Below are 27,426 nucleotides of genomic sequence, written 5' to 3'. Positions count from 1 at the left end.
AACTCATAGCTAGCCTTAGAGGACTTAATAAGATATCTGATTTGTTTGTTCAAGCTGTGGATTGTATTCTTCCTCTGTTGAGTTAGTTCCCTCGTGTTCTTAGATATCAGTTTCTTTCTTTTGTCGTACAACTTATCTATACGTACAGTCCACCAGAGTGACCTGTTTTTTTGTGAAGACCTGGTTTTGTTCCTGATGGATACAGCCGAGTCAATGCATTTGTTTAAGTGGCTATATGGGGCAACTGTATATTCCTCTGCATAGGAGACATTGTTGTCTATGTTGTCAGGGGCTTTGAAACTTTTTATACTATCGCTCAGTAGGCAATAGATTGATTTGGAGAAATATTTCATTTTTCTTACTCTTGTAGGGGTGACAGATTTGATTTTTAATTCAAATGAGATAGATTTATGGTCTGACCTTACCAGGGAGGGCAACACACAGTGGGTGGTGCAGTGACCCCCCCCCCACGATGTTGAGCACTAGGTCCAGGACATTTGAGCCCCTTGTGGGGGTATGGACCAACTGTTCCAGGGCATTTGAATTTACAAAGTCCAGGAACCTCATAGTGATTGTGTTTGTGCTTGTGTAAGTCGCACAATCGATGGAAGGATAGTTGAAATCTCCCATGACCAAGGTGTTCGGGTGTATGTTGAGCAACTCTAGCAAGTCCAGGCAGGCAGTGTGCTTCTCCTGGTACATTGTCTTGAGGTGTATTTGGATTTAATGAAGATGGCTACACCTCCACCTTTGGTTCTTTCACTCTTGCTGTGGGGTTTGAATGTGCGAAAGGCACTGTAGCCTTGTACAGCTGGGGTGCTCTCAGCAGCCTTGAACCAAGTTTCTGTGACTGCACAAATATCAGCATCTTCCAAGGTGAGGAGTGCTTCCTAGCATTAAACAGCATGACCATTAATTTGTCTTTAGTGGATTTCTTTACATTGTAAGTTTTGTTGCCTAAAAATGGCACTATGGGGAGGCAAGCGTCTTTGCCAGTATCATAAAGCCTTGAGGAGACAGGTGAAGGCCATCTATGGCAAAGCAGCATGGACTCTTGACCATGTCTTCCTAGGCAGACTGATACTAAATCCATCTGGAGTGACACCAGAAGCTAAGCCAGTTATTGAAATCAATCATTTTTTGTTCGTATTGTGGCATCATCCTTGGTGAAGGTTGAATGCTGCTTAGGCCTAGGGACATACCTGCCTGGGACACATAATCAGAGTTCAGCATGTCTCTCTTCATATAGTCTAGAGAGGTATGTTTCAAGTCATTCACACAAACATGTACTATGACAGAGTTATAAAGGTAATTGTTGCTGAGTGATGAGTGTGTGCGTGATTTGATGGATCCTGGCACCTGACAGGCAGCTGACTGTGACCTTCTCCTTGTTCAGCCTGGTGAGGGGGACATCTGTGTGTCTCACTATTCAGTCACCTATAACCAGAACATTTGATTTTGAGGTGTTTTGCCTTAGGGGCTTAATTGAGATACTGATATGTGTGCTGTTATGTGTGGTGGTGGATTCTGTTTGTGTACCAGTATGCATATGTTCTTTGCGTTTGGGAGGTCTCTGGTCTTTTGGTAGGCTCTTACTGTGTAATTCCACGTATGTGGTTTTATGTGTCATGCCTTTCTCTTGTGTAAGAAGGAAGGTGTTTGTGCTGACAACCTATTGTATTGTTTTGTTTGTTGTTATGTGAGAGAACTGATTCTAATTTCATTGTATAGTTACATCTCTCACTAACTATTTGGTTGCATTAGAAGGAAGTGATTGTCAGTATACAAGAAGCAATTGCTACATTGCCTCAGGCTGCCCATGTCAATTAGGCTGGCTGGAGAAATGGTGGGAAATTGTCCATCCATTATGGCAGGTATATATTGTCGTGACTAGTGGGGATGGGCTAGCTAGACCAGGATATGCTTATGAGACTAACAAGGCTAGCTATTCTGTGGAAGGCTAAGGGTGGAAGACTGCATCAACACCTCAGAATGTGCATCTGAGTTGCTCGCTGGGTAGCAATGCACAGCTGCATTGTGCATAGTGAAGCAGTGGATCTAAGTAGGGTTCTCTAGCAGTTATCAAGGGAAAATTGTTGTTTCTAAGCGTTTGCATCTATACACTGCAGTGCTAAACCATGGTGAGTAGCTAAGCGCAAACACGGTGCTTAAATACAAGCGAAGTTAAACAGTGTAAACACAAACTAGCCAATGGAAGAGCCCCAGACTGAGCCTTATTCCAACAACCCCCAATTTAAATGGGTCCTGGGCTGCACACTTTTGCCACAAGGGTACAGGAGGGGCTTCTTAATGTAGGATGGCTGGTTTTAGTGCTCAAGTTATGTCAAACAGCCGAGATTCAGCAGATTTGAATCTAGCCTATGCTGTGAACTACAGAAGTACTAGGATTTCAAAGTGCAGAAAAAAAAAACAGTCAAAGCAGCAACAACAGCAAAAAATAAAAAACAGCAACTGAGCAAAATACAGTTAAAAAAAAGTGCAGTGCAAGCTTAAAATATACTTATCTTTTGTGGATCACAGTGGCTGACCTAGATTTAATTCAGATCAATCCAGGTCTCTGGCTAAATCGCCAAACATGGAGCAGCTCCCCAAAACTGAGATTTGAAATATATATCTCTCTAAATACTACTTCTGTACATTTAAGAAATGTGCACAATATTTTCACCTCTTGCTCCCTTAAGCATAAAAATTATATCTGTAAGCATGGCAAATACAGAACTATGCTGTAGAAATAAGTCCTAAACATTCTTTTTTCCTCACATCTTTTTCCTCTTATTCCCTGCAAATAATCAGATTCCAAACGTACTGACTCGTAAAAAGTACCCACCATCCAGGCAGCAATTAGGGTAATTTTCATTAGTTTACCTTCCAGCCCCATATAGTAGCCCTAAGGTGTACGAGTGCTCACCGTTTGGGTCCTTGAATATATGAAGGGCAACATATACTTGGCCCTTGGCTACAGTGTGCCCACTGTTTAGTTATAACTCACATTCTGATTATTATACAACACAAGCCAGGAAACTTCACCTTTGTTGAGTACCAGTACTGCAGTAGATTGAGCTGCCTCCCTCTTCCCAGGATGGATGATCCAGTGACAGCTGCTTATGCCAATCTTCTGGCCAACTCCAGCATTGCCCATGTCTCTTATGGGACAGTTTAGGGAATTCTAGATATCCTGAGCTCTCTAAGCCATAATGTTTCAGAAAGATGCTCACAAAAAGTTCTCAGTTGAATACATAGAGTATGTCTGATTACTTTCCTGTTGTCTGTACGTGCTTAAATACTCTGCACCAACACTATTTTGCATTACAATGTACCTAAAGTTTACACCTACATACATGTAACCTTACCACTGGTTATCAGATAACTTTTTGTGTAATCAAAAAGTACAATTGTGTAGGTAAACTTATAACAGTAGATGTTCAAATGATCACTGCTGCATTAGCCTAAACTATATTGGTTATCCTGCAAGGATAAAACAGCCGGTCAGCTTCCATAGCTTCAGGGGTACCTTCCTCTTGCCCAAACCATTAGTCAGCTTGAGCTGAACTGACTAAAAAGGCAGGTCTGGGCACCAAACCCTTCACAGCATTAATGCAGCAGAGAGAGAGGGAGGATGACCTCTGAAAGGACAATACTAGGAACAACAAAAAATAAAGGTCCACATCCTGGCAATAACAAAAACCACGAAACAAGAGGGATAGAAGGAGGCAGCAGCTACTGTAGCAGTGATCATTCGAACATCTATTATAGTAAGTTTACTTATACAGCTGTACTATGTTCTTCATAATGATCACTGCCGCAGTAGCCTAAGCTACATGGATAAATTATTATAGCTTACAACAACTGGAAGGTGGAAGGAGAAGAGTCCAGGAGTGCCTGGACAAAGGTACTAGCAAAGCCTGGTCAAGACCTAGTGAATGAATCAAGCTTACAGTGCTTTGTAAAAGTAGGTACAGATGACCAAGTTGCTGCTTCTAGAATACTTCTAGAATCCAACCCTTTCTAAAAGCCCATAGATGAAGTCAGGGACCTAGTAGAGTGGGTCTTGACCCTGCCAAATAGTGTTGTTGTGGTGAATATAACAAAAGCTAATAACCTTAGACAGACATTTGGGAATAGTTTGCTTTGACACAGGTTGTCCCTTCTTCTTATCTTCACAATAAATAAACAATCCAAACATCTGAAAGATTTAGTTCTGTCAAGATAGTACCCAAGTTGTCTGTGGACATCTAAGGTATGAAGTATCCTTTCTCCCTCATTTTTGGGTTCAGGAAAGAAAATAGGGGAGATGGATAGTTTGGCTTGAAGGAAACTGAGATACCACTTTAGGCATAAAAAGATTAGTTCTCAAAGAAACCCTGTCTGTGGAAAATGAGTTAAAACTGACTCATCATATAAGCTTGCAATTCAGATACCATTCTTGCACAGGTCAGAGAAATCAGTATAAAACTGTTTTCTATGTTAAAATCCTCAAATCAGCCAGATGCAGTGGTTTAAATGGAGCAAATGTTAGCTTCTCTAATACAAAATTAAGACTCCAAGGAGAGGCCACTGGTTTTCTGGGAGGCCTCATGCAAAATCCCTTGCAAAAACATTTTCACATGCATTGAAAGACAAGGATCCATAGGCAGACATGCTGAAATGGCTGATAAATTAACTTTGATGGAGGAGAAAGAAAGGCCATAGGATAGTAACACTTATGTTGTTTGCACTGACTAAAAAAACATTTCCATTTACTAATATATGATTTCCTAGTAACAGGCTTTCTAGCCTCCATTGGAAAATGCTGTATGTCTTCAGTACACAGGTGCCTAAAGGGAATAGAGACCCTATTATCCAGACAGTCAATTGAAACTGACTGGGGTTAGAGTGTATCATAAACTCCTGATCTTGTGTGAGTAGATCCAGTCTGTGAGGAAGCTTGTGGCAATTGTCCCTGGCCATTTCCAAAAGGAAGGAGAACCACTGTTGTCTGGATGAGAAGGGAGTTGCCTCACGGATTTTGGGGAATTCCTTCTAACTCTTCAGAATTACCCCAGAAATCAGTGGAAAGGGCAGAAAAACATACAGGAACATTCCTGTCCTTGGAAAAGAAATGGCATCTACATTTCAGGCCTTCTTGCATGGAGTCCTGGAGTAGGACTTGCCAGCTGATTGTTCAGAGAGGAGACTCCCTCATCTAGTGTTCATTTGGGAGGGTCTGCCCTTGTCCTGCTCAGCTTGTAAGCCACACAATTTTGCTCTGACAGAATGCACCCTGCCTGTAGACTGAGATTGTGCTGTGAAGCTATATCCCAAGCTAACATGGTTAGTCTGCAAAGGGAGTACATCCTGGCTCCCCCTTGCTTTTTGATGTGCCACATGACTGTGGTATTGTCTAACAACTTGAGGAGGTTCCAGGGACCAAAGATAATTCAGAAAGCTGAGCACCTTGATCAGGGCAAGCATTTATTTTATATTTATGTGCTTGCATCTGTCCTTGGTATCCCATACACCTTGACCTTTTATCCCTCCTGAAACTGCTCCCCAAGCAAAGTCCAAGGCTTCTGTGCTGCTTCAACCAAATCATATTCCTGCTGACAACCCCCAACACTGGGATTTGGAAGGATAAAGGATGTTGGCATTCCCTCACAGTGACCAATATCTGAGTGGCAAGTATTAGAAATAGATATAGATCTATATTTTTTCCCTGTGGAAGAAAAGCTCTTTGAACTGAGGTGTCTAGCTGACACCCATGGAACACAATCTTATGGCAAGGATTCAAGACTTTTGAATGTTCTCTTAGAATCCCAGCTTGTGTAGATCAAGAAATAAGGAGATATTGGGATTTTGGATGCAGACTCTTAAGGAGAACAACCAAAATCATACAGAGTATTACATTCATAAAATAGGAGGGAGTATTCTAAGAACCAAGCCAGCACAAGAATGGAGAAAAGACATTTTGCCGATAGGGTGGACGGTGGTCAGGGATACAGATAATAGGCAAGAGGGGGCTGGAATTTATTGGAGAAAACTGGCAAAGAAACCAAGGTATTGGGAGCAAATAACTAGAAAGGCAAAGGTAACAGAATGGGAAGAGGCCAAGAATTTATTTGGACTGCAGGTTAGAGATTGCCTTTCCTATCAAGGATTGATATCAGAGTATAGCCAAAGAGAATGAAAGACCAGCACTAGTAGAATGTTTAATAGAATCTAGAACAGAAGCTGTTGTTAAAAAAGGAATAATTAGTAAAGCATATAAAATACTGCATGATAATTATAAGAATCAATCAGAGGAGCTTGGAGCTTTGGAAGGACTGGGAAGAGAGATTGGATAAGCAATTCAAAAAATGACAATGGGGGGATATATGTATATCTCAAAATATGCAACAAAGTCTAGAAGATTTAGGATCTTTGCCTGGAAGTGTTTACATAGGTATTTTTATACCCCAAGTAGACTCCAAATAATTTTTCCTCAGGTGGATAGCAAATGTCGGAGGTGTGATGGGCAAGAAAGAGGTAGCTGAGAACATATTTTTTGGAAGTATGATGATCTGGCAGACTTAAAGCCTTGCTGAGTCTAATTATGGTGGCTGCCAAAAAAGCAATTACTAGAAAATGGAAATCAAAGTCTAGACCAACTTTACTAGAAGTACTGAATATAGTAACAGAGATAAAACAACTGGAAATGGGATCTTTAGAAAAGGGAAGGAGTAAACTACATAGGGAAAAATGGGAATTGTGGGAATAACATGTGCAGAGCAGGAATGAGGTTTAACAGGCAAGATTTGAATGCGCCATATAATGCTTAACTGACAGTGACTGAATGGTTTAATAAGTGATGTATAATGTTTACAACTACAGTTGTTTCAATGGTGTCTGTGATGTAAACTGCAACTAAAGTGATATCATTTTGTATGTTTTTCATTTATATAAATGTAAGATTGCCTCTGTCATACGTGTAAATTTAATAAAGATGTTTGGGAAAAAAAGAATCCCAGCTTGTGTAAGAGATTTGTCATTAAGTGAGAGATCCCTGTCACTCTGAAAAAGACTGCAAAGATGAGTAAGACATCGAAATATGGGAAAATGTGGATATCCTGCAGCCTGCAATGAATTACATCTGGAGCTAGACACACTGTGATCACTCTTGGTGCAGTGGATTTTCCAAAGGGTAAGGAAGAGAATTGATAATGTCATGCAGACACACAACCTTATAAAATGCTTTAACTTTGCATAAATAGAGATATGATATTAAGCATTTTTTGAATGAGGAAGAAGAGGTAACAGGTTGTGAAGTGACAGCATTTTGAACTTGGGCACTATCACAAACAGGTTTGGCAATAAAAACATCCTTCAATAAAAACCTTTTCCCATCTGGAAAGGTGGAGCTGGTTCTATCACTAAGTGGGACAGCTTGTGACGAAGGACGGTGTAAATAAAGAGTATGATCTGGTGGATGAGGGATTAACCCCTGAAAAGGAGAAATTTCCTCCCACTGCCGTCTGTAGCCTTGATGAATGATCTTCAGTTTGTCTGAAACTATCTGTTGCCAAAGAAAAAAGTGGAGATTCAGACTTTCTGGAAGGGAAAATGGGCAGCTAGGGATGGAGGTGGGGACAAGGTCCCTTAAAACGTCATTCTGGCTTCCTGGACTGTTCTTGGTTTTGGGTGGTTCCTGAATTCTTTTTGGAACCCCCTTGCCATTTCTTCTTAAAAGTTTGTATGCCTGCATTTTGTTGAGATTTTTGTTTTTGCTTTGTTTTTGCTAAAATTGAAAGAGGGGTTATAGAATCCCTTAGAAAATTTGTAAAAATAGAGAAGAAAAAATCAGTACTTACGTATTATCGCAACCACATTTTTAAACAGGAGTAGTTCTCAGTGTTCTCGGGAAACAAATGTATGCAGGAGTGAAAAGGGGTGTTTAAAATGCTAATGACTGTTGTATGACATGAATTAGACAGCAGGAATAACAGGCCAAAATCCTCTTCCTGTTTAGCAGGCATTACAATTAAAATTTTTGAGCCAAAAGATGCTGGCTCTACATACTTGTGTGAGCTTTGTCTCAGCATGTTGTAAGAGTGTTCCACCTAAAGTGACTCATAAAAAAGTAAAATACAGTAAAAAAATAGTGTGAAATGCATTAGGACAGCTTATAACACAGAAAAATGAGTTTATTTTATTGCAATGTCATACCAGGACGGAAACCATACTTGGAAAAATTAAAACTATTTGCTGAAACACGTGCACAACGAAAACGGTACATCCGACCACTCCTCTTGCCTGATTAATAAACAGTAAGCACCACACCGCAGAAATATTACTGATAAGAAATGTTTATTTATATAAATGCTATGTGGCAGTTAGTGTAGAGGGTTAAGGCTCCAAAGTTGTACTGAACTTCTTGCTGTAATGAAAAGTTAGACGGTTGGATTTCTTCCACCTCTGTTTGTCCGAAATGTGACTGAGCAAGTTACTTCATCGGGCAGTGCTCCCGGGATTAGTCTGCAGCCCATGACAAGAAAACATTTTGTGAGTGACCATTCAAAAAACTGTTAAGCAGAAATAACTGCATATACTTACATTTTGTGGCATGTGTGTGAAGGGCTCGGAAAACGTCCGGTCTTTGTCATAAGATGTGGTTGTGATAATACGTAAGTACCAAAAAATCTTAGAGATTCCCTGTATCAACTTACCCCTCTCATCACACTTTCTGATCATCTCTGTTCAAAAAAGAATTAAAAATCTCATTTTTAACATCATCCATAAGGTTCTGAGAATGCAGCCAGGCAACCCTCCTCAACACCGTATCAGTGGCAAAGCTCTTGAAGAAGTATCAACTAAATCAATGAGTAGTAACTTTGCATTAAAAAAAAAAAACTAAATTATTTAAAGTAGACTTTTCCTCACAAGAGGGAAAAAATTCCTCATACTTTCACAATTAATCAGAATAAACCTTAACATATGAGCCACCTTCTTCTTTCGGCTTTTTCCCGGTTAGGGGTCACCACAGCGGATCACCTGTCCACTCATGATTGGAAGTGGAGTTTTATGGTGTTGAGTTGCCAGCCTGGTGCCCAACTTTCCACAGAAGGCACACACACACACACACACACACACACACACACACACACACACACACACACACACACACGCACACACACGCACACACACACACACCCAATTTAGAGTGTCCAATCCACCTGCAGCATGTCTCTGGGATGTGGGAGGAAACTGGAATACCCGGAGGAAACCCACGCGACCACAGGGAAGACATGCAGACTCCACACAGAAGGCATCCCAGCCAAGGATCGAACCAGGGAACCTCTTGCTGTGAGGCGACAATGCTAACTGCTGCACCACCGTGGCCGCCCAGAATAAACCTTAACATATGAGCCTGACAATCCAAAATTCTGAAAATCAAAGCTGCAGAAGCATACACTTTTTCCCATACTTATAAATAATCTTTAAACTCTTATAAGAATAGGATTTTAGCAGCAATAGATTTAATTCAAGCTACAGCTGCTGGGTCAGGTTTGGGAAGAGTGTATAAAAACTTAAAAGACTCATGAACTTTATATATCCTACCTGCCTTTTTAGTAGTAGCTGGCTATTACAAAAATTGCAGGCAGTAACACACACATCCTCTGAAGCTGACAGAACTGGAGGAATAGGTGAATGTTCTGGAAATTCTCTCTGTAACAGCTCAAAGTATTTTCCAAGGCAATATAAAACCTTGGTGATCTCCCACTGAAATCAATGAAACATTCTGGAAATACTCTCATAGAAAGATACCCCCCCCCCCCCCGACAGGGATAAAACAGAAACTGAGTTTTCCTCTAAGTCTGAATCAGAAATCTGAGCAGAAAATCCTGTCTCTGACCTTTCTTCTTCCTGTCCAGATTTAGAATCTTGAATCTCTTCAGGAAAAGAGATATCCCTCGTTTTTTTTAACCAGAAACTGTTTTACAAGAAGGATCAATAGCCTGAATTAAGCCCTGGGCTAGACCCAGTAATTTACTCCTGTGCAAGGAAATTTGAGGAGAAGTACATACAAGTTTAGTTTTCTGTTTGCTTTTTGACAGGAAAAATTGGGTCAAATAGTGTTATTCATGGCAGCAGCAGATTCCACAGGGATGGCCACAACATTCAGACAAAGCAGGGAAGCCTTCACTATTCCTTCTCCCAAGACCGACAACAGTGGCTCTCCCTTACCCACTAAGGGGACCGCAACAGTTGCAGAGTACATGGCTAATCCCTGGTCCACAGTGGCTGTATGTGCTACACCAGAGGGATTCATGGTAAAAGATGGCTTGGCCTTGCAGGATATAACTCATATCTAAGCCTACTGCAGCAGTGATCAATATGAAAAACACTACTTGAATACTTAAAAAAAAAAAAAAAAAAAAAAAAAAAAAAAAAAAGAAACGTTTGTGTACTGATGTACTGAAAAAAGTGCTTACAGGCTTAGCTCATGCGTATTATATACCCTACGTGTCCCACACTACCTTTAATTGGCAGAAGAGCACTAAAGTCCATTTATACAATTGTATTATTTAAAAAAGGTAAGCAGTTTCTTTCTTAAATAATGTCATTGTATAATAGCAATAAACCACTCCTGGCTGTGGGTTTGACAAGATTTACACACTGTTGGCTTTGTTTAATCACTCAGGCTTTGCCCTCCTGATCTAACCTTGCCATCCATGGGTAAAGCCTGTGAAACCCACACCTAGTCATGGGTTACTGCTAAAATGTTACATTTATGCAAATATCTCAGGCAATGATCACTTAATAGTACTGTGGAACAGCATTTACTGATCAGGTCAGCACATGCTTTAGAAACTGCTCATGATGCAAATGGGAGAGTCAGTAAATGAGAAAGTATGATATATATTAATGCCCAAATTAAAAACATATGTCATTTTTATGCTTCTGTTAATAATCTGAAGCATTTATACAGTACAAAATTTAATTCTTATACAATGTTAAAAAAATCACAGTAATATGTGGTATCCAAATATCACATTTTTTCAGATATTTATACTTGTTTAGCAATAAACCATAGAAATATCTATATTTTATTTATATTTAAATAATAAATAAATAATTAAATGTATCAGTCAGTGTCCACTTGAAAGCACTGTCAAACAGCAGTCATAATACAGATCAGAAATGGCTCCTTACCCAAATGTGGTATTCATTACCTGAGAAAATATGCATTTTCTGTCATATATTAAGTAATTCTGTTAACAACTTGAACCAGAAGGAGTTCATATGGTGCTCCATGGTATCAAATAAAAGCATACACAATGCTGGAAAATGTTTCCACTGATAGACTGTGCCCAACTAGCACTACTATGAAGATATTTTAATTTATGTGTCTATTAAATAAGGAAATGTGTATTTATATCATATTTCCATAAATATCTCAAAAACACAATGTCACCAACAAAACTGATTTGAAGCTATCTGAAAATAACATCTGCATGAACAAAGTCACACTGATAGAATCTACTACGGTGAAAGAATTACTACTGGAATAATTAAAATATCAAAATTTATGTTTTCTGCAATTTATTGTGCACTATAAAATCAGCATTATGTGCGGCTAACAGTCTGATTTTACCACTGCGAGAGGAGTATGTGCTGAACAATTTATATATTTTTACTTTCTTGTATGGTGTACTGTTCTCAAAATAAGCACATTTCTTTACAGGCAGGTTTCAAGCTGCATTTTCAGTAAATTAGCTTAGGAGAAAACTGTCCAACCAGGAATGAAGCAGGTGTCAGGAGATGAAAATTTTGACTTATATTAGGTGTTTATGATTTAATTAGTTAATGGATGTAATATATTTTGCACTACTGCCCGTCTTTTTCTGTGTGGCAATACAAAGTGTATTATAACTTTTAAAGTGGTTACAGGAATAAAGACACATTTTTGCTTCTAACTGCTTTCTGTGATTCAGTGACAACTGTGTGCTATAGCTTCTGAACCTAAAAATCATTTTGAGAATCTACACCTTGTTTCTCTTTTTAACTTGTACTACAATGGAGCAGCTGATGCTTCATGTGCTACAAAGAACAGTGTGACAGCATTAAGTGTATTGCAGCTTTCAAAGCTGTGAAAAAATAGCAACTCCTATATTTCTTCTCTTTCTGCAACTTGTAGTGCACAGAACAAGTAAAACTCCATGAGTTACATGAATTATGAATGAGTCTCTGTGATCATAACCAAGTAATTACCTGTTCTGAAATGAATGTCAAGCGGGGGGTTGGCCAAGATGAGCACAGAGTAGCAGCTTTTCTTATCAGCTCTGCCTTTACAGAACTTAACTTCCCTAATAATATTTTTTTATTTTAATTAATTCTTTAAAATATATATTAGGGTAGCATATAAAACATTTCAAGTAGATTTTAAGTTTTCCTGTCAAAGTTACACTTGGACGTACTACAGTAAAAGAACAGGATGAGCTTCACTAAATCTTCTCATCAAGAGACAACTATAAAAAAGAACTACAGTCATTACTAACTGCTATTCAGGAACTAAATGTCAAAATAGACAAAATGGGTATAGAAATTGACAATTTCAAAGAAAAGTGTTCTCACCAAATGGACATTCTACATGAAGATTTATTGCAACAGAGGAAGCAGATTTCAGGAATGGAAACTGCATTAAGTGATATGGATAACAGACTTCAGGAGAGTGAACATAATGTTGAGTTCCTGTTAAAGCAAAATTCTCTTCTTCAGACTAAGGTTGATGACCCTGAGAACAGGTCCCGTAGGAATAATGTGAGAATTTTTGGCTTACCGGATAACATAGAGGGAAATAATATTGAAAAATGTTTATCTTCCTGGTTGCCTGAAGTACTTGAACTGCCGGAGGCTCTTTCATATGGTATTGAAAGAGCCCACAGATCAATGGTGACATCTAAAAACACCAAGAGTAATTATACTAAATTTGTTATTGTAAAGTTCCTATCAGCCCATGATAAGGAAATGGTACTAAAGACTGCGTGGGAAAAATCCCCAGTCAAACTGCAGGACAATATTATACACTTTGATAATGACTATTCTTCTTCAGTATTATCAAAATGAAAATTTTCTTGCCTTTAGTCAGAGAACTAAAAAAGAATAAAATAAAAACCCATTTGCTTTTTCCTGCAAGACTGAAAATATTTTATCAAGATGGTTTTAAAATTTTTGACGACCTAGACAATGCAATAACTTATATAAAATCTAATAACATACTGGAAAAAGTAGATGAAATGGAGTGGGCCAGTCCTAGTCTTAAAAGGAATGCTGAGAACAACACTTGGAAATCATTTGACCCTAAAAAAAAAAAAATCAAAAGATGAATCATAACAAGTATTTGCACTTGATTCACTGAGTTGGGGAAATGAAACCGGACATCCAGGTGAGCTTTTGGTATTATATTTAATATAATGTAAATTGGTTAACTAAATAGTTGTCTATTTTGTTTTGTAGACTAGTCTTTTGTTGGGTTTTTTTTTTCATTTGTACTATTTGTTTAAGATTAATTATCTTAATGTTTATTGGTTTGATTCCCATGGATGCAGTGATTCTCCTGTCTCGGATATCTATGCTTCCGGATGTCTTGTAGTGGTGCTTATCATTAGGGGGCATATTTGTTTATCTTGAATTTGGTTCTTATAGTGGTTGGAAAACTTTTATTGAGTTATAATTGCTGTATTTGTATTTTAGTTGATTTATGGTTAATTGTTTGATAAAGGAATCTTGTATGATGGCCTTATGTATAGTTGCAGAATTGCTGTGCTAGTGATGGTACTTCTGACTCGGGATGTGAGTGGCAGTGTGGCTGGAGTAATGGTAAGGCTTTGTTGTCGTTTCCGAGTTGTTGGTGTGTTTATTTGGAGGCTTTGGTTTGGTGCTCTAGCACTGTAGAGACACGTGTGGTGTTGTTTGTGTTAATTGCATGTTTTGGTGCCTGTGTGCTTTGGTCGGAGATTAACCGGAGAGTCTGGTTGATAGTGTCTCATCTCTCTCTCGGTATAGAGGGAGTCTCGAGACATTGCCTTATATGTAGTTAAGTAATGTTTTACTTATTATTTCCCGATGGAACTTTGAAAGCTTTATCTTCATGATGAGCTCAAGACTGTGATATCCATCGCGGCTGGAAAGCTCGGAGCTTTCTTAAAATGTCATCATGAAGACGACGGAAGTAAATTGATCTTCTGATCCTCACCGGAAAGCTACTGACTCAAATTTGTTTCCTCATACAGCACACGGAAAGAAGATATATAACTAGATTACTACTTTCAACTTATTGTAAGACATTATATGCAATAATCTCTTAAATAAATAGGGATTATACTACGCATGCAGCCTAAATACTTTTTCTGATCATCATAGGTATTCTTGAGCCTTATGTATTTATAAATGAATAGTATTCTCACAAAATATTTGCTTTATGTATGACAAGGGTGCCGATATCTTGATAATAAATACTAGTTGTGATGCGTGCATTTTTGGAAGATTTAATAACGCTACAAGCTGTTTATATACTTGTGTTACATGTACATTTTTTATAACTTGACTTGCTGAGAAAATATTCATGAAGCATTTATCAAAATGTTAAATGCATAGATGTATATAATAGGTTATCTCAGTTATTTTATGAATGCATTTGTGTAATAGGCTGATAGGGATGTACCACATAGGCAGCAATAATATTGCAAGGACAGGTGCATTAAAAATAGTTAGATCTGTTTATCATTAGAAAATGTGAAATTTTCATCTTTTGTTTTGTTAATGAAATAGCTTTTCAAAATTCAAAGATAGTATAAGCTATAATTGAATAATAAAAAGCTCATTATATTTAAATAAGGCTTTTATATAGTATACAGGAGCTATTTAAGCACCTTGCTTCTTTGAACTAATATGACCTTTTCACTAGTTTTCAGTATGGTGATGGACCCTTTGAGGCAAGTCAAATTAATGCAATGAATGGAAGATCAGACTTTTAAGGTTTATTAGTCACTCTTCTATGAGAGACTGCACCGGGGTATTTGGTTATAAGAAAACTAGCAGGATGTTGTTGGTTTTACTTCTTGATGAGTAATCACTATATTTGGTTTCTGGCAAAGAAATGCAGTGTTCATTTCTTTCAGAACAATCAGTATGTTAGTTGATTATTAGTAAAATCACTTTTATTTGCATCTTATTTATTAGCTGCCAATGTTAGTGGTTATTGAAGGCCCTTAGGTGATTCATTTACAACTATGTCCCAGTTAGCTGATCACCTATGGCAGTACTATATATCACACTTCAGCCTTTATTAGCCATATTTCGGTAATAAAATAATGCCATAGTCTCTTTTTAAGGTTCTTATCAAATGTGATTACTTTAAAACAGAAGAGTGAACTAATAGATCATAGTAGTTCTTAATAACCTACTAACTAATGTAAGAACATTCTGTACTTTATTCCTAAGATGTAGCTGTTATCAATTTACTAATTGACACAACATTATATCTATACATTTAGTTCATACAAAAAAAATGTTTATGTTATTGATGAGAAGCCTTATTTTTATAGTTATGACTATAGACTTTTAGGCAGGTGCTGATTGGATGTTGCTTTTGATAGGAGGTCAATTTGAGTGACTGATGTCATTTGAGTTGGGAGTTTTAAACACCAGGGGGTTCAGGTTGGTTATTTTATTTCATGTTTATGTTATAAATATTTTCTAATAACTTTTCAGACGTTCATATCTTATGTAGTAGGAAACAACCTTAATTTTAAGAATATGATACTCTTACACTATGTTTGTTCTAATGATCATAATAGTATTCCTATTAGATATATTCTTGTGTATTTCTTAGATCAGTATGTTTACATTTACATCATTTAATTTTCAATGACTACACTAAAAGGTATATCAGTTAACATTAATGGTTGAAATAATCCTAATAAAAGGAGGAATTTAACTAGATATCTTAAGTTACATAAATCCCAGTTAGTATTTTTACAAGAAACTCACTTAATAACAGAAGATATATTCAGACTTGAATCTAAAACATATAAGATTTTAGTAAGTTCTGAACATACTAAGAAAAAGAGAGGAATAGCTATCCTACGGAACAGCATAATGCCTTTTCCTAAAATAATAGATACATATAAGGATAATAATGTAATGTTTTGTGCAGTCACCATAGAAATAAACAGTAAAATGTTCACATTGATTAACATATATTGGATCCCAGGGATAGGGATAAACACAGTGAAGCAACATCCAGACCAAATTGTACTATTCTCTAAAGGGAACATTATTTTGGCATGAGATTTCAATTGTATTCTAGATTACAAAGACTGTAGTACTAATGGGAAGAAAAGAATATCTACATAATCTAAATTATTAAAAGACTTTTCAGATACTTATTTTTTGAAAGATATAAATTATTTTGCAGATACTACTTCTTTGTTTTACACCTTTTTTCTCATAGACACAACTCATACTCGAGGATAGAGTTTTTATTTCTAATAATTTAACAGATTCCTTAAACAAATCAGCAGTGATTTCATGTCCTTTATCAGATCATAATTCTAAAATTTTTGAAGTGGTAGTCAATCCAAATTTTAATATTCATATAAAAAGGATCCCAGCTTATATCAAAAAATTAAAAAAAATTTATGATTTCATTTCTACAGAAGTACAGAATTTTTTAGAACTTAACAATACTAATGATATATCAGAAATTTACATATGGGATGCCCTAAATGCTTATCTATATGGTAGGATATTGAATTGGTACAATAAAAAAAGAAAGCTTGGGATAAAGAGCTGCAAGATATACAATGTAAATTAGACACTTTAAAACTTAGTAATATGGGTGATAAAGATATATCAGATAAAAGAAAAGAAATAAATATGTTAAATAATAAATATCTAGAAATATTAAAACATAAAACTATGATCACTATAGAAATGAAAAATTCAAGTTTATAAATTTCTCTTCTAACCTTAAATCCTTAAAAATTCTTGCTAATAAAATGAAAAGATTAAATAGATTTAATCATATTAATGAAATATTCTCCCCTAAAAAAGGAAAATGGTATTGGAAATTCATAATATATTAACTGAATTTAGAGAGTTTTTTATAAACATCAACCAAACAACTACTGAAATTAACCCTAAAGAGGAAATAAAAACATTTATTAATAAATACACTAAAACAAGACTTTCAGAGGAACAAGGGGTTTCTATTGATAAACAAATATCTTTCAAAGAACTTCAAACTCACATTACCAAATTAAAGCAAAATAAAGCACCAGGTAATGACGGCATCATTCCTGAAATTTACAAATTACTACCAATAAATGCTCTAAAATTGCTTTATAAAGTACTTAATCTTGTTCAGGACAAAAACATAATTCCACCTTCTTGGAAATACACTTTTATTTCTCCTATTTTAAAATCTAACAAAGATCCCTCTAAGTGTACCTCCTATAGACCCATCTCCCTGTTACTGATTACAAAGTATTTATGTCCATTCATGCAGAAAGGCTTAAAACACTTTTACCCAAATTAGTTGATAGTGATCAAACGGGGTTTATAATGAAGAGAACTTCATATGATAACATTAAAAGAATATTAACTTTAATTGATTCGGTGAAAAATCTTAAAACAAATTTAACCCTAGTTAGTTTAGATTTAAATTGTGCTTTCGACTCAGTTACATGGGAATATTTGTTCCCTCTATTAAAGGAATTACATTTCTCCAATAATTTTATCAGTCTTATCACTCTGTTATATGAAGGTAGCCAAGCTTATGTTAAAATTGGCACTAGTATATCTCAAAATATACCAATAGTAAAAGGTACTAAGCAAGGGTGTCCTTTATCCCCTCTTTTATTTTCATTAGTTATAAAACCATGGGCAAATTTAATAAGACATGATACAGATATTGAAGGATACAAGTTAAACCCCACTATATAATCTACAATACAAATGTTTGCAGATGACATATTGATTACTCTTGGGAGTAGAAGGGAATCTATACAAAAACTTTTTAAAAACATGGAATATTTTCAAAAAAATTCCGGCCTTACTTTTAATAATAATAAAACACAAATTCTTTTAACAGGTTCAAAAAATACAATATACCTGATGTATATAATGAATATATAGCTCAGTCTCAACAAATAGCATATTTAGGTATAATTATTACTAACAATATTAAAGATACCATTCAAATAAATTATAATAAAAGACTATTACAGATAGAATATTTAATAAATAAATGGAACAAATTACCCTTTTCTATGGATGATAAACTTTTAATAATAAAAGTGATCCTTCTCCCCAAAATCTTATATATAATTCAATCTTTATCTATACCTCCTTCTTACCAAATAATTAAAAAATTTAATTCAATGATTCAGAAATTTTTGTGGTTCCCAAATAAGCCAAGGATTGCATTAACATACCATATGTATAATTGGAATAATGGGGGTATAGCCTTACCAAATTTAGAAATTTATTCAATTTCATCAGTATTCAATACAATCGCTCATCTCATTGATGTGGAATATACTGCTAAGTGGAAAGAGTTTATAGAGGTATTGTCACAAAATACCAAAGATATAAACAGTTCCTATAAGCTAAATATAATTAATAATCCATTTATTTGGAGGTTAAAAGATTATATTTCTGAATTTTCTTCTCTGAGTTTTAACTCTAAGTATATAGTTTTTCTTTTAAAATCATTTAAAAATTAAGAAGTTATGTACCTACCATAACGTTCCATGTTAGTTGTCTTCTCTCGCCTTCTTTCTTGCTTGATGGGTTCGGAGCCGATCCTCGGCTCCGACTCGGCACTTGCTTTAGCTCGAGAACTCCTTTTACCAGCTCGAGGCAGCCCCATATCCCATGATGCAAGGCAGTAAGTACCCAGATCTCGTTTGTTGACAAAGGGCAATAACACCAAGCATAAAATAATTCCCAAAGGAAGAAGAAACTTACAGATGGAAAAAGGACCAGGTCTGAATGGTCTTTAGCATAATAGTTTCTTATACAAGGTCTGTCCAGGCCAGGGGGAAGGAGGGAGGGTCGCAAGAAAGAAGGCGAGAGAAGACAACTAACATGGAACATTATGGTAGGTACATAACTTCTTAATGTTAAGTTGTCAATCTCGCCATCATTCTTGCTTGATGGGACCGCGTCCCTAGCACCTCTATCCTGGGTGGCTCAATGGAACAAACTCTTGAGGACTGTAGAACCAAAACTGGCTCTGTCCCTGGAGGCCAAGTCCAATTTGTAATGGGAAACAAAAGTGTGAGGAGTGGCCCAAGTGGCCGCTGCACAAATAGTGTCCAAAGGCAGTCTAGCTTGAAAGGCTGTAGAAGTAGCTAAACTCCTAGTTGAATGTGCTTTAGGTTTTGAGCACAGCTGTTTTCCCCTGATCGTATAAATTTCAGTGATGACCGAAGAAAGCCATCTGGACAAAGTCACTTTAGAAACAGGAAGGCCTTTTTATTATCTGCATAGGAAACAAAAATTGATCAGATTTTCTAAATTTTTTGTTCTGTCCAAATAATATCTAAGCTGACGGTGGACGTCAAGATAATGTAGCTTTTGTTCAGCTCTATCTGAATAGTTAGGAAAAATACAGGAGATCAATGGATTGATTCAGATTGTTTTTGAAGCGACCTTAGGTAAAAAGGCTGGATTAGTTCTCAAAGATACTCTGTCTTTGTGTAAAATCAAATACGGGGGTCGAACCGAAAGAGCATGAAGTTCAGACACCCTCCTGGCAGATGTAATAGCCACTAGGAATAACATTTTCCAAGAAAGATATTTTAGGGAACAAGAAACAGCTGGCTCGAAGAGGGGAAGAATCAAGGATGTCAGCACTAAATTTAGATCCCACTGAGGAGGAGGATTCCTGATTGGAGGCTTTAGTAGGAAAATTCCTTTCAAGAAGGCCCTGCAGAGCCTATGGGACATAATATTATGATCTGCTATCCCGACATGAAAATTAGAAATAGCAGCCAACTGAACTCTGACTGTGGAAGAAGAGGAGCCTGCATGAAAAATCTCTGCTAAGAAGTCCAGAACTGCCTGAACAGGGGCAGTAAAAGGATCAATATTTTGGGCCTTAGCCCAATAAGAGAAACGTTTCCATTTGCTTGTGTAAATCCTCCTGGTAGAGGATTTTAGTGAAGTTACTATGATATCTCTAACTGGGTTAGAGATCAAAGGAAGCCTGGCTAAGGAAGGAAGTGGAGCAACCATGCTGTGAGGTTGAGAGAAGGGATTGACCGGTGCAGCTGACCAGATTGGTGAATCAGTAGATCTGGCACTGGGTCCAGATGCCACGGCTGCACCAAAAGGTGATGATGGAGGAACGGGAACCAAACTTGTCGAGGCCAGTAAGGGGCAATGAGAATCAATTTGGCTCTCAAAACGGTAGCTTTCTGGATCACCTGAGGGATCAGAGGAAAAGGAGGGAAGGCATAAAGAAGTCCCTGGGGCCAATCCTGGGTCAGAGCGTCTCTGGGGATGGCCTGATAGAGGGAAGAGGCTGAAGAAGTCTGGACATTTGCTGTTTTGGGGAGTAGCAAAAAGATCGCAACATGGACGACCCCATTCCAGAAAAATCTCTTCCGCTATGGATTGCTTGAGAGACCACTCGTGAGGCATGAGAATAGCTCTGCTCAATCTGTCCGCTATAATGTTGGTTTTCCCAGGGATATGCGTTGCTACCAGAAACCGATGAGAGGAGATCGCCCATTGCCATAGTCTGAGCGCTTCTCGACACAAGGGGTAGGACTTGGTTCCGCCCTGTTTGTTGATATACCAAACTACAGACATGTTGTCTGTGTGGACTGCAATTGTCCCTACGGGAAGAAAGTCGTTGAGGGCTTGCAACGTTAAAAGCACTGCTCTCATCTCCAGGACATTTATGTGCAGATGGTACTCGAACGGTTGCCACGTCCCATGAACCATCCTGCCCTGATAATGACCCCCCCACCCGATCAGGGAGGCATCCGTGGTGACAGTGGCTATCGGGGAAGGAGGTACAAAGCACCTGCCTTGGTGAACCTGAGACGATGTGATCCACCAAGCAAGATGTTCTTTGCATGTTTGTGTCACCAGAATCTGGTGACGCATTGGGAGTTGCTGGTATGACCACTGTGTGAACAGCATCCACTGAAGTAGGCGCATGTAGAATCGAGCCAGGGGGAGAAGAGTAATGGCCGCAGCCATGAGACCTAATACCTTTAGAACCATTCTGGCCTGTACTTTCTTGCTGGCCAGAATGATCCTGACATGAGTCTGAATGTCTGAAACTCTTTGTTCTGTAAGGGTAGCTGACATCCGAACAGTGTTTAAGTTTGCGCCTATGAAGGTAATAGACTGGCAGGGCGATAAGGATGACTTTTCGAAGTTGACTGAGATGCCCAAATGAGAACAAAGGTCTATTGTGTAATCCCTGGCTTGTATAAGCTGATGCCTGGTGGTGGCTGACAGGAGCCAGTCGTCGAGATACGGAAACACCTGGAATCCTTGACGTCTCAGGTGAGCCGTGACCACTGCCATGCATTTGGTGAACACTCTGGGGGCTGTAGTGAGACCAAAGGGCAGGGCTCTGAACTGGAAATGACTGGACCCCAGCCGAACGCGGAGAAATCTCCTGGAGCGTCTGTGAATTTTGATGTGATAGTACGCATCCTGAAGATCTATTGAGCACATCCAGTTGTCCTTCTGTAAGAAGGGCAGAATTGACTGAAGAGTGACCATTCGGAATCTTCTCTTCCTGACAGACTTGTTGAGTCTGCTGAGATCCAATATTGGTCTCCAGTCTCCGTCTTTTGGGGACCAAAAGAACCTTGAGTAGATTCCGGCTCTGAATGGTCTATTGTAACTGCCTGAATGGCTCTTTATTGCAGTAGTTTTGCGATTTCTAACTCTGCAATGTCCCTTAGACCGGGTGGTACATGTGGAAGGGAACTTGAGGGGAAGGGACTTTCCTCGAAAGGAATTATGTAACCCTTGGATATGATCGACTGTACCCATCTGTCTTGAGTGAGGGAATGCCAGGCTTCTGGGTACAGTGATAATCTTCCCCCGACTGCCTCCAAGGAGGGACAGCCGGGCAACACCTCAGGGATGCTGAAAGGGCTTATCAGAGAGAGGCTCCCTGTTTCCCTGGTTCTTCGGACACCCTCTGCCTCTAGAGCGGCGTCTGTTGTTGTTACCCCCTCTGCCTCTAGGGGTAAACTGACCACGTGAATCCGGCGTGACTCCTTGGGATTTACGGAACCACATCTTCCCACCCTTCTGTCCTTTGGGATAAGGCCTAGAAGGGTGGAAAACGGACTCCAACAGCAGAAAGAGTCTTGCCGTCCTGCTCACACCTGGTCAAGGTCTCCTTCACCTGAGGGCCAAACAAAGCTGACCCATCAAAGGGAGAATTTGTGAAGGACGCCTTAAAGGGATCCGCAAAATCACATAGCCGCATCCAGGCTTGGCGTCTTAGAGCCACACCTGTGCCTGCGCTCTACTCGCCCATCCGCAGCATAAGATATTAGCCACATGGAGGAGTTAGCAATGGAATTGAGGGTTCCTAGCTGCGAAGCAATCTTTTCTTGAGCCCCTGCAGCTGTAGGATCCTGAACTACTTCTCCCAGCTCCTTCAGGATATCTCTCTGGAGTCTGGTGAAGTGACAAAGATAATTCAGCAACGCATAGCAAAGGTCGCTGAGGAAAACATCCGCTTGCCGTACCTATCCATGGTCCTAGAGTCCTTATTAGGAGGATGGACGGGCACGGAAGGATCTGCAAGTTCCTTTTGGTGGCCGCAGCCACCACCATGGCATCAGCGGGACACCCTTGGTAAGGAATTGTTTGTCACTAGGGGCAGTGATAAATTTAGAAGGCCTCCTAGGGACTGGCTCTACAGAGTCAGGAGCTGTCCACGCCTTCGTGCAATAACCTGCATAAGGGGTCGAAGGCGGAGACACCCAGGAGGTGGAGGGCCGAGATCCAACGCCTCTAGGTATACTGACTCATCCTCAGAGGGATTGTTGGTGGGCTAGTTTCCCTCTGTTTTAGAAGTTCTAGGATGTCTGAAAAGGAGACATCCTCAGAGGGGATCTAGGGATCCCTCTGACTCATCAAAGTCAGTATCCGACGTGACAGACTCGGGGAGTCTACATGCTTCCTCTTACAAGTCCTCTTCCTAGGAGGATCTCCCGAAACATCAGGAGAATCCTCGGAAGAGGGGAAATTCCCAATGGGGAAACCTGAGGCGGAGGATCTCTGGGTCCTGTAGCAAGAGAAGTGGCAGAGATGTCAACAGGTACAATAGAGGGAGGAGCTACGGAAGAGACTGCTGACTGATACCAGTGGCCAGTACACTCTTCATCACCTCGAATGCTCCCTCCCAGGCAGGTCCGAGAGAACCCGCTCCAAGAGCTAGGAACTCCAGGGGCCACCGAAGGGAAGTCTCCGAGGCAGATGTCGGAGCCGAGCTCACCAAGGCCGAGGCTCCAAGGGAAGAGCGGGCTCGGACAAGGGTCCGATGCCACTCACCCCTCGGAGGAGACCATGGAAGCCCGACCACCGAATCCCTCTAAGGAAGAGGAGATAAGAGTAGGGGCTGAAGGAACAGAAGGGGTATCCGTCCTCCAGCCGTAGCAGTAACCATGCCCGAAGACTCCAACTCCAAGCTCTGGGGTAGAGTTGAAGGAGGAACTGTAACGGGGTGTGGACCAACAGTCGCCTGCTGAGACGGACTGTGTAGCATTTGGGCCAGTACCTGTGACTTGAGTAATCTACTGACCACTCTCTAGGTCATGATCTGACAACCTGGATGACCTTGAAGATCGGCTCTGATGGCTCCGCTCCGATAGAAGAGGCGAAGCCGGAGCCGAAAGTATCGGCTCCAAGGAAGGAGACCTCGACCTTTTCCTGGAATGGGCCATCGGACCCGACACCACAGATCCTGTCGGCACCGACTTCGGAGCCGACAGAACGTCTCGATGTATCGGCTCCAGCGGGACCCAATACAGCTACCAAAGTAACGGTGCGGGACCCGATCGGAGCCGACACCGATGCCTGTGCCACATGGGTGTCGGAGCCGATCGGAGCCGACATCGGCGGTCAAACAGATTCGCACCGATAGCCATCGGCGCCGAAAGCTTTGTGGATCAGAATCGGCTCCAGCCGGAGCCGATCTCGACTCAATACGAGTCGGAGCCGAGGCCGCAGGCTTAGAAACAGAAGCCTGGGCCTTGGCAGTTTTAGTTGATTTTGTGGAGCCGACTTAGCCGGAGAGCCCTCCGGCTTAAGAAGACCCCTGAGAATCAACTTGTCGTCTCCTGCAGGACTCTCTGGCTGAAGGAGTGACAAATAGCACAGGAGTCCTGCAGGTGAAGAGGGCCCAAACAATACAGGCAAGAAGTGTGACCGTCTGTCAGAGACATCTTCTGACAGCACGAGTCACACTTCTTAAAACCTGAAACCCTCTCCTTTGACATGGTGCGAAACACACACACACAGACACACCAGTCAAAATTAAATTAAACAAAATACCAAGAGGTATTTTATAAAACACCAACACACACACCCTAACAGGGGGATGGGATAGGAAAATTGACTAACAAAAATTAAAAGAGACAGGGATTTCTGTCAGAAAAGGGCAGAAGTAGATTTAAACTATCAAAAAATTAGTTTTAAACTAAAAGGGGCTTGAAATATCACAAATGTGAACTACTTACCAGGAGCTGGTAAAGAGAAGACCTCCCAAGCGAAGCGGCAAACGAGATCTGGGTACTTACTGCCTTGCATCATGGGATATGGGGCTGCCTCGAGCTGGTAAAAGGAGTTCTCGAGCTAAAGCAAGTGCCGAGTCGGAGCCGAGGATCGGCTCCGAACCCATCAAGCAAGAATGAAGGCGAGATTGACAACTTAACATGTTATATTTAAATATAATATATATAAAAATTGGCTTTTTTACTCTTCCCTATAGCCTACAAACACAGATCTATTTTCTCTTCAGATTATATAAAAATGTCTATATTTCAGCAAAAGCATTTAACATTTTGGCACCAAATGATGATAAATAATGAGATAAAATCTAATAGTTTACTCTTGGAAGAGTATAAACTTGATTCTTGTTTATCGTTAGAGCTTCAAGAAGCTAGACAATATGTATTAAATAAATTGGATTCTATGTCTCCTATAATTAGGAAAAAAACTCCCAAGCTAATACAATATATGATTTTATCAGTTTTGCATAAATCTCCTGCTAATAACAAGTTATCAAACATTTATAGGGCAATTAAATGTGATTTAGATACACATTCAGATAATTATTGGAAATGTTTTCTTTAATTAATAATAATCCCCCTTCTGAGAAAGACAAATTTAATATTTTACAATCAGCAAGTATGACTACTTCTTCTTTAAAATGGAAATTATTCACATGGAGATTTTTAAATAGATCATTTATCACTCCTCATAATATAAGTATATTTTCTAAAGAGAATATAACATATTAGAGATGTAATATTGAATTGAATGCTGACTGTCTCATATGTTTTATAATTGCATATATTTAAGAAAAATTTGGGATGATATCAATAATTTGTTGCAAACAATTTTTACTGATATTTTCTTTATATCTAAATCACTTGTTTTATTTAATACTCCTGTTCCTGATTGTGTAAAAGACAATAAGTACCCTTTAGTTTGGTCTATACTATCTATAGCTAGAAAAACAACCACTAAGAACTGGAAATCTAGTACAGCACCTACATTTTTGTAATTTAAAAATATACTCCTTGAAACGTGTAATTTGGAAATGTTAACTATTAAATCTAGATCATCTAGGAATACTACATTATATATAATTCATGGAATATCATCTATGAACTTCTAGAAAAATAGTTTATTAATTTATGTAAACAGATGATTTTTATTAATCCTACAGCTACATTAAGAAAAAATTTTTTTGCATGATGAACGTCTTTGTACATAGTTTAGTTACACTGGTTTAAATATTTGAAAGTTTGTTTTTTTAATTTCTTGTTTTTTAACTTTCAAGAACAAATGTTATAATTTCATGGAAATATTTGTTCATTTTAATAATTATTTCATAAAATTCTTTGAAAAAAAATGAATGTCAAGCTTTACCTCTCTCAAGCTACTCCTTACTCTGCTCCTGTAGTGAATTTCCCATTATCCATTTCTCAACAACCTGATCACAATCATCTGTCTGATCCATTTCTATCTGAAAATGTGACTGGGACACACTGCTGGGGTGGGGCTAACACCAGATGTGCACTATCATAACTTTGAGACTAAGTAATGTATAATTGCAGAAAACACACGTAAAGTACAGTTTTGTACCTACCATAAATGTAGATGTTCGAGTGTAAACACTGCTGCAGTCATTACACTTGGGTTATCCTGCCGTCAGGCGGTTCCCCAGTTGGCCTGAGTTCCAAAGTCTTGGTCTGGCGTCGGTTGCTGTCGCCTCCTCCCTGACGTCAGTGAGACAGGGGTATATAAGATGCAGCCAACGCCATTTTCTTGCCCCAGATGTCAGGTGCCCCCAAATAGGTAGGCAATTCAAATTGCTAGTAAAGTATGCAAAAGAAAAGCATACAACCATTTTCAGTTACCAACAAATACTCCCCATAGGTAGTAAAGGGTAGAAGACCTAGGTACGTACCAGAAAGTAAGAGGGGAAGGAGGGAGGGCAACCTGGACTGCAGCAGTTTTTACACTCGAGCATCTACATTTATGGTAGGTACAAAACTGTACTATGTTCATCATGTTACACTGCTGCAGTCATTACACTTGGGTGGAATCCCAAAGCTGAGGTAGGGAGGCTGGCTCTATAAGGCATTAGGGGTGGCTATAAGGCCCTGCAGCACAGCAGTGGTGAAGCCAGCTCTGGATTTGGATTATAAACGCAAATGGTAATGCTTGGTGAAGGTATCCACAGAACTCCATGTTGCTGCTTCCAAAATATTCTTGGTAGGTACTCCTCTGAGGTAGGCAGTTGAAGTGGCTGTTGCCCTGGTGGAGTGAGATCTAATGCTGCTAGGTACAGGCTTCCCATAGTGAGTATAGCAGAAACGTATACAATGTCCTATCCATTTTGAAATAGTCTGTTTTGAAATGGCTTTTCCCTGTGCTCCTGCAGCATAGGCTACCAATAATTGCTCAGATTTTCTGAAAGCTTTGGTTTTGTCCAACTAGAAGCGTAACTGCCTGTGAATGTCCAAAAAATGTAGTAGTTTCTCCCCTTTGTTCTGTGGTTTTGGATAAAAAGTTGGCAAGTGAATAGTTTGGTTTAGAGCCACACTTGATACCACCTTTGGCATAAATGTAGGGTTAGTTCTTAAAGACACCCTGTCCTGGTGG

Source organism: Protopterus annectens, chromosome 6.part0 (genome assembly GCF_019279795.1).
Source record: "Protopterus annectens isolate FY-2018-M chromosome 6.part0, PAN1.0, whole genome shotgun sequence".
Taxonomy (NCBI): domain Eukaryota; kingdom Metazoa; phylum Chordata; order Ceratodontiformes; family Protopteridae; genus Protopterus; species Protopterus annectens.
Note: the sequence above shows the minus strand (reverse complement) of the source record.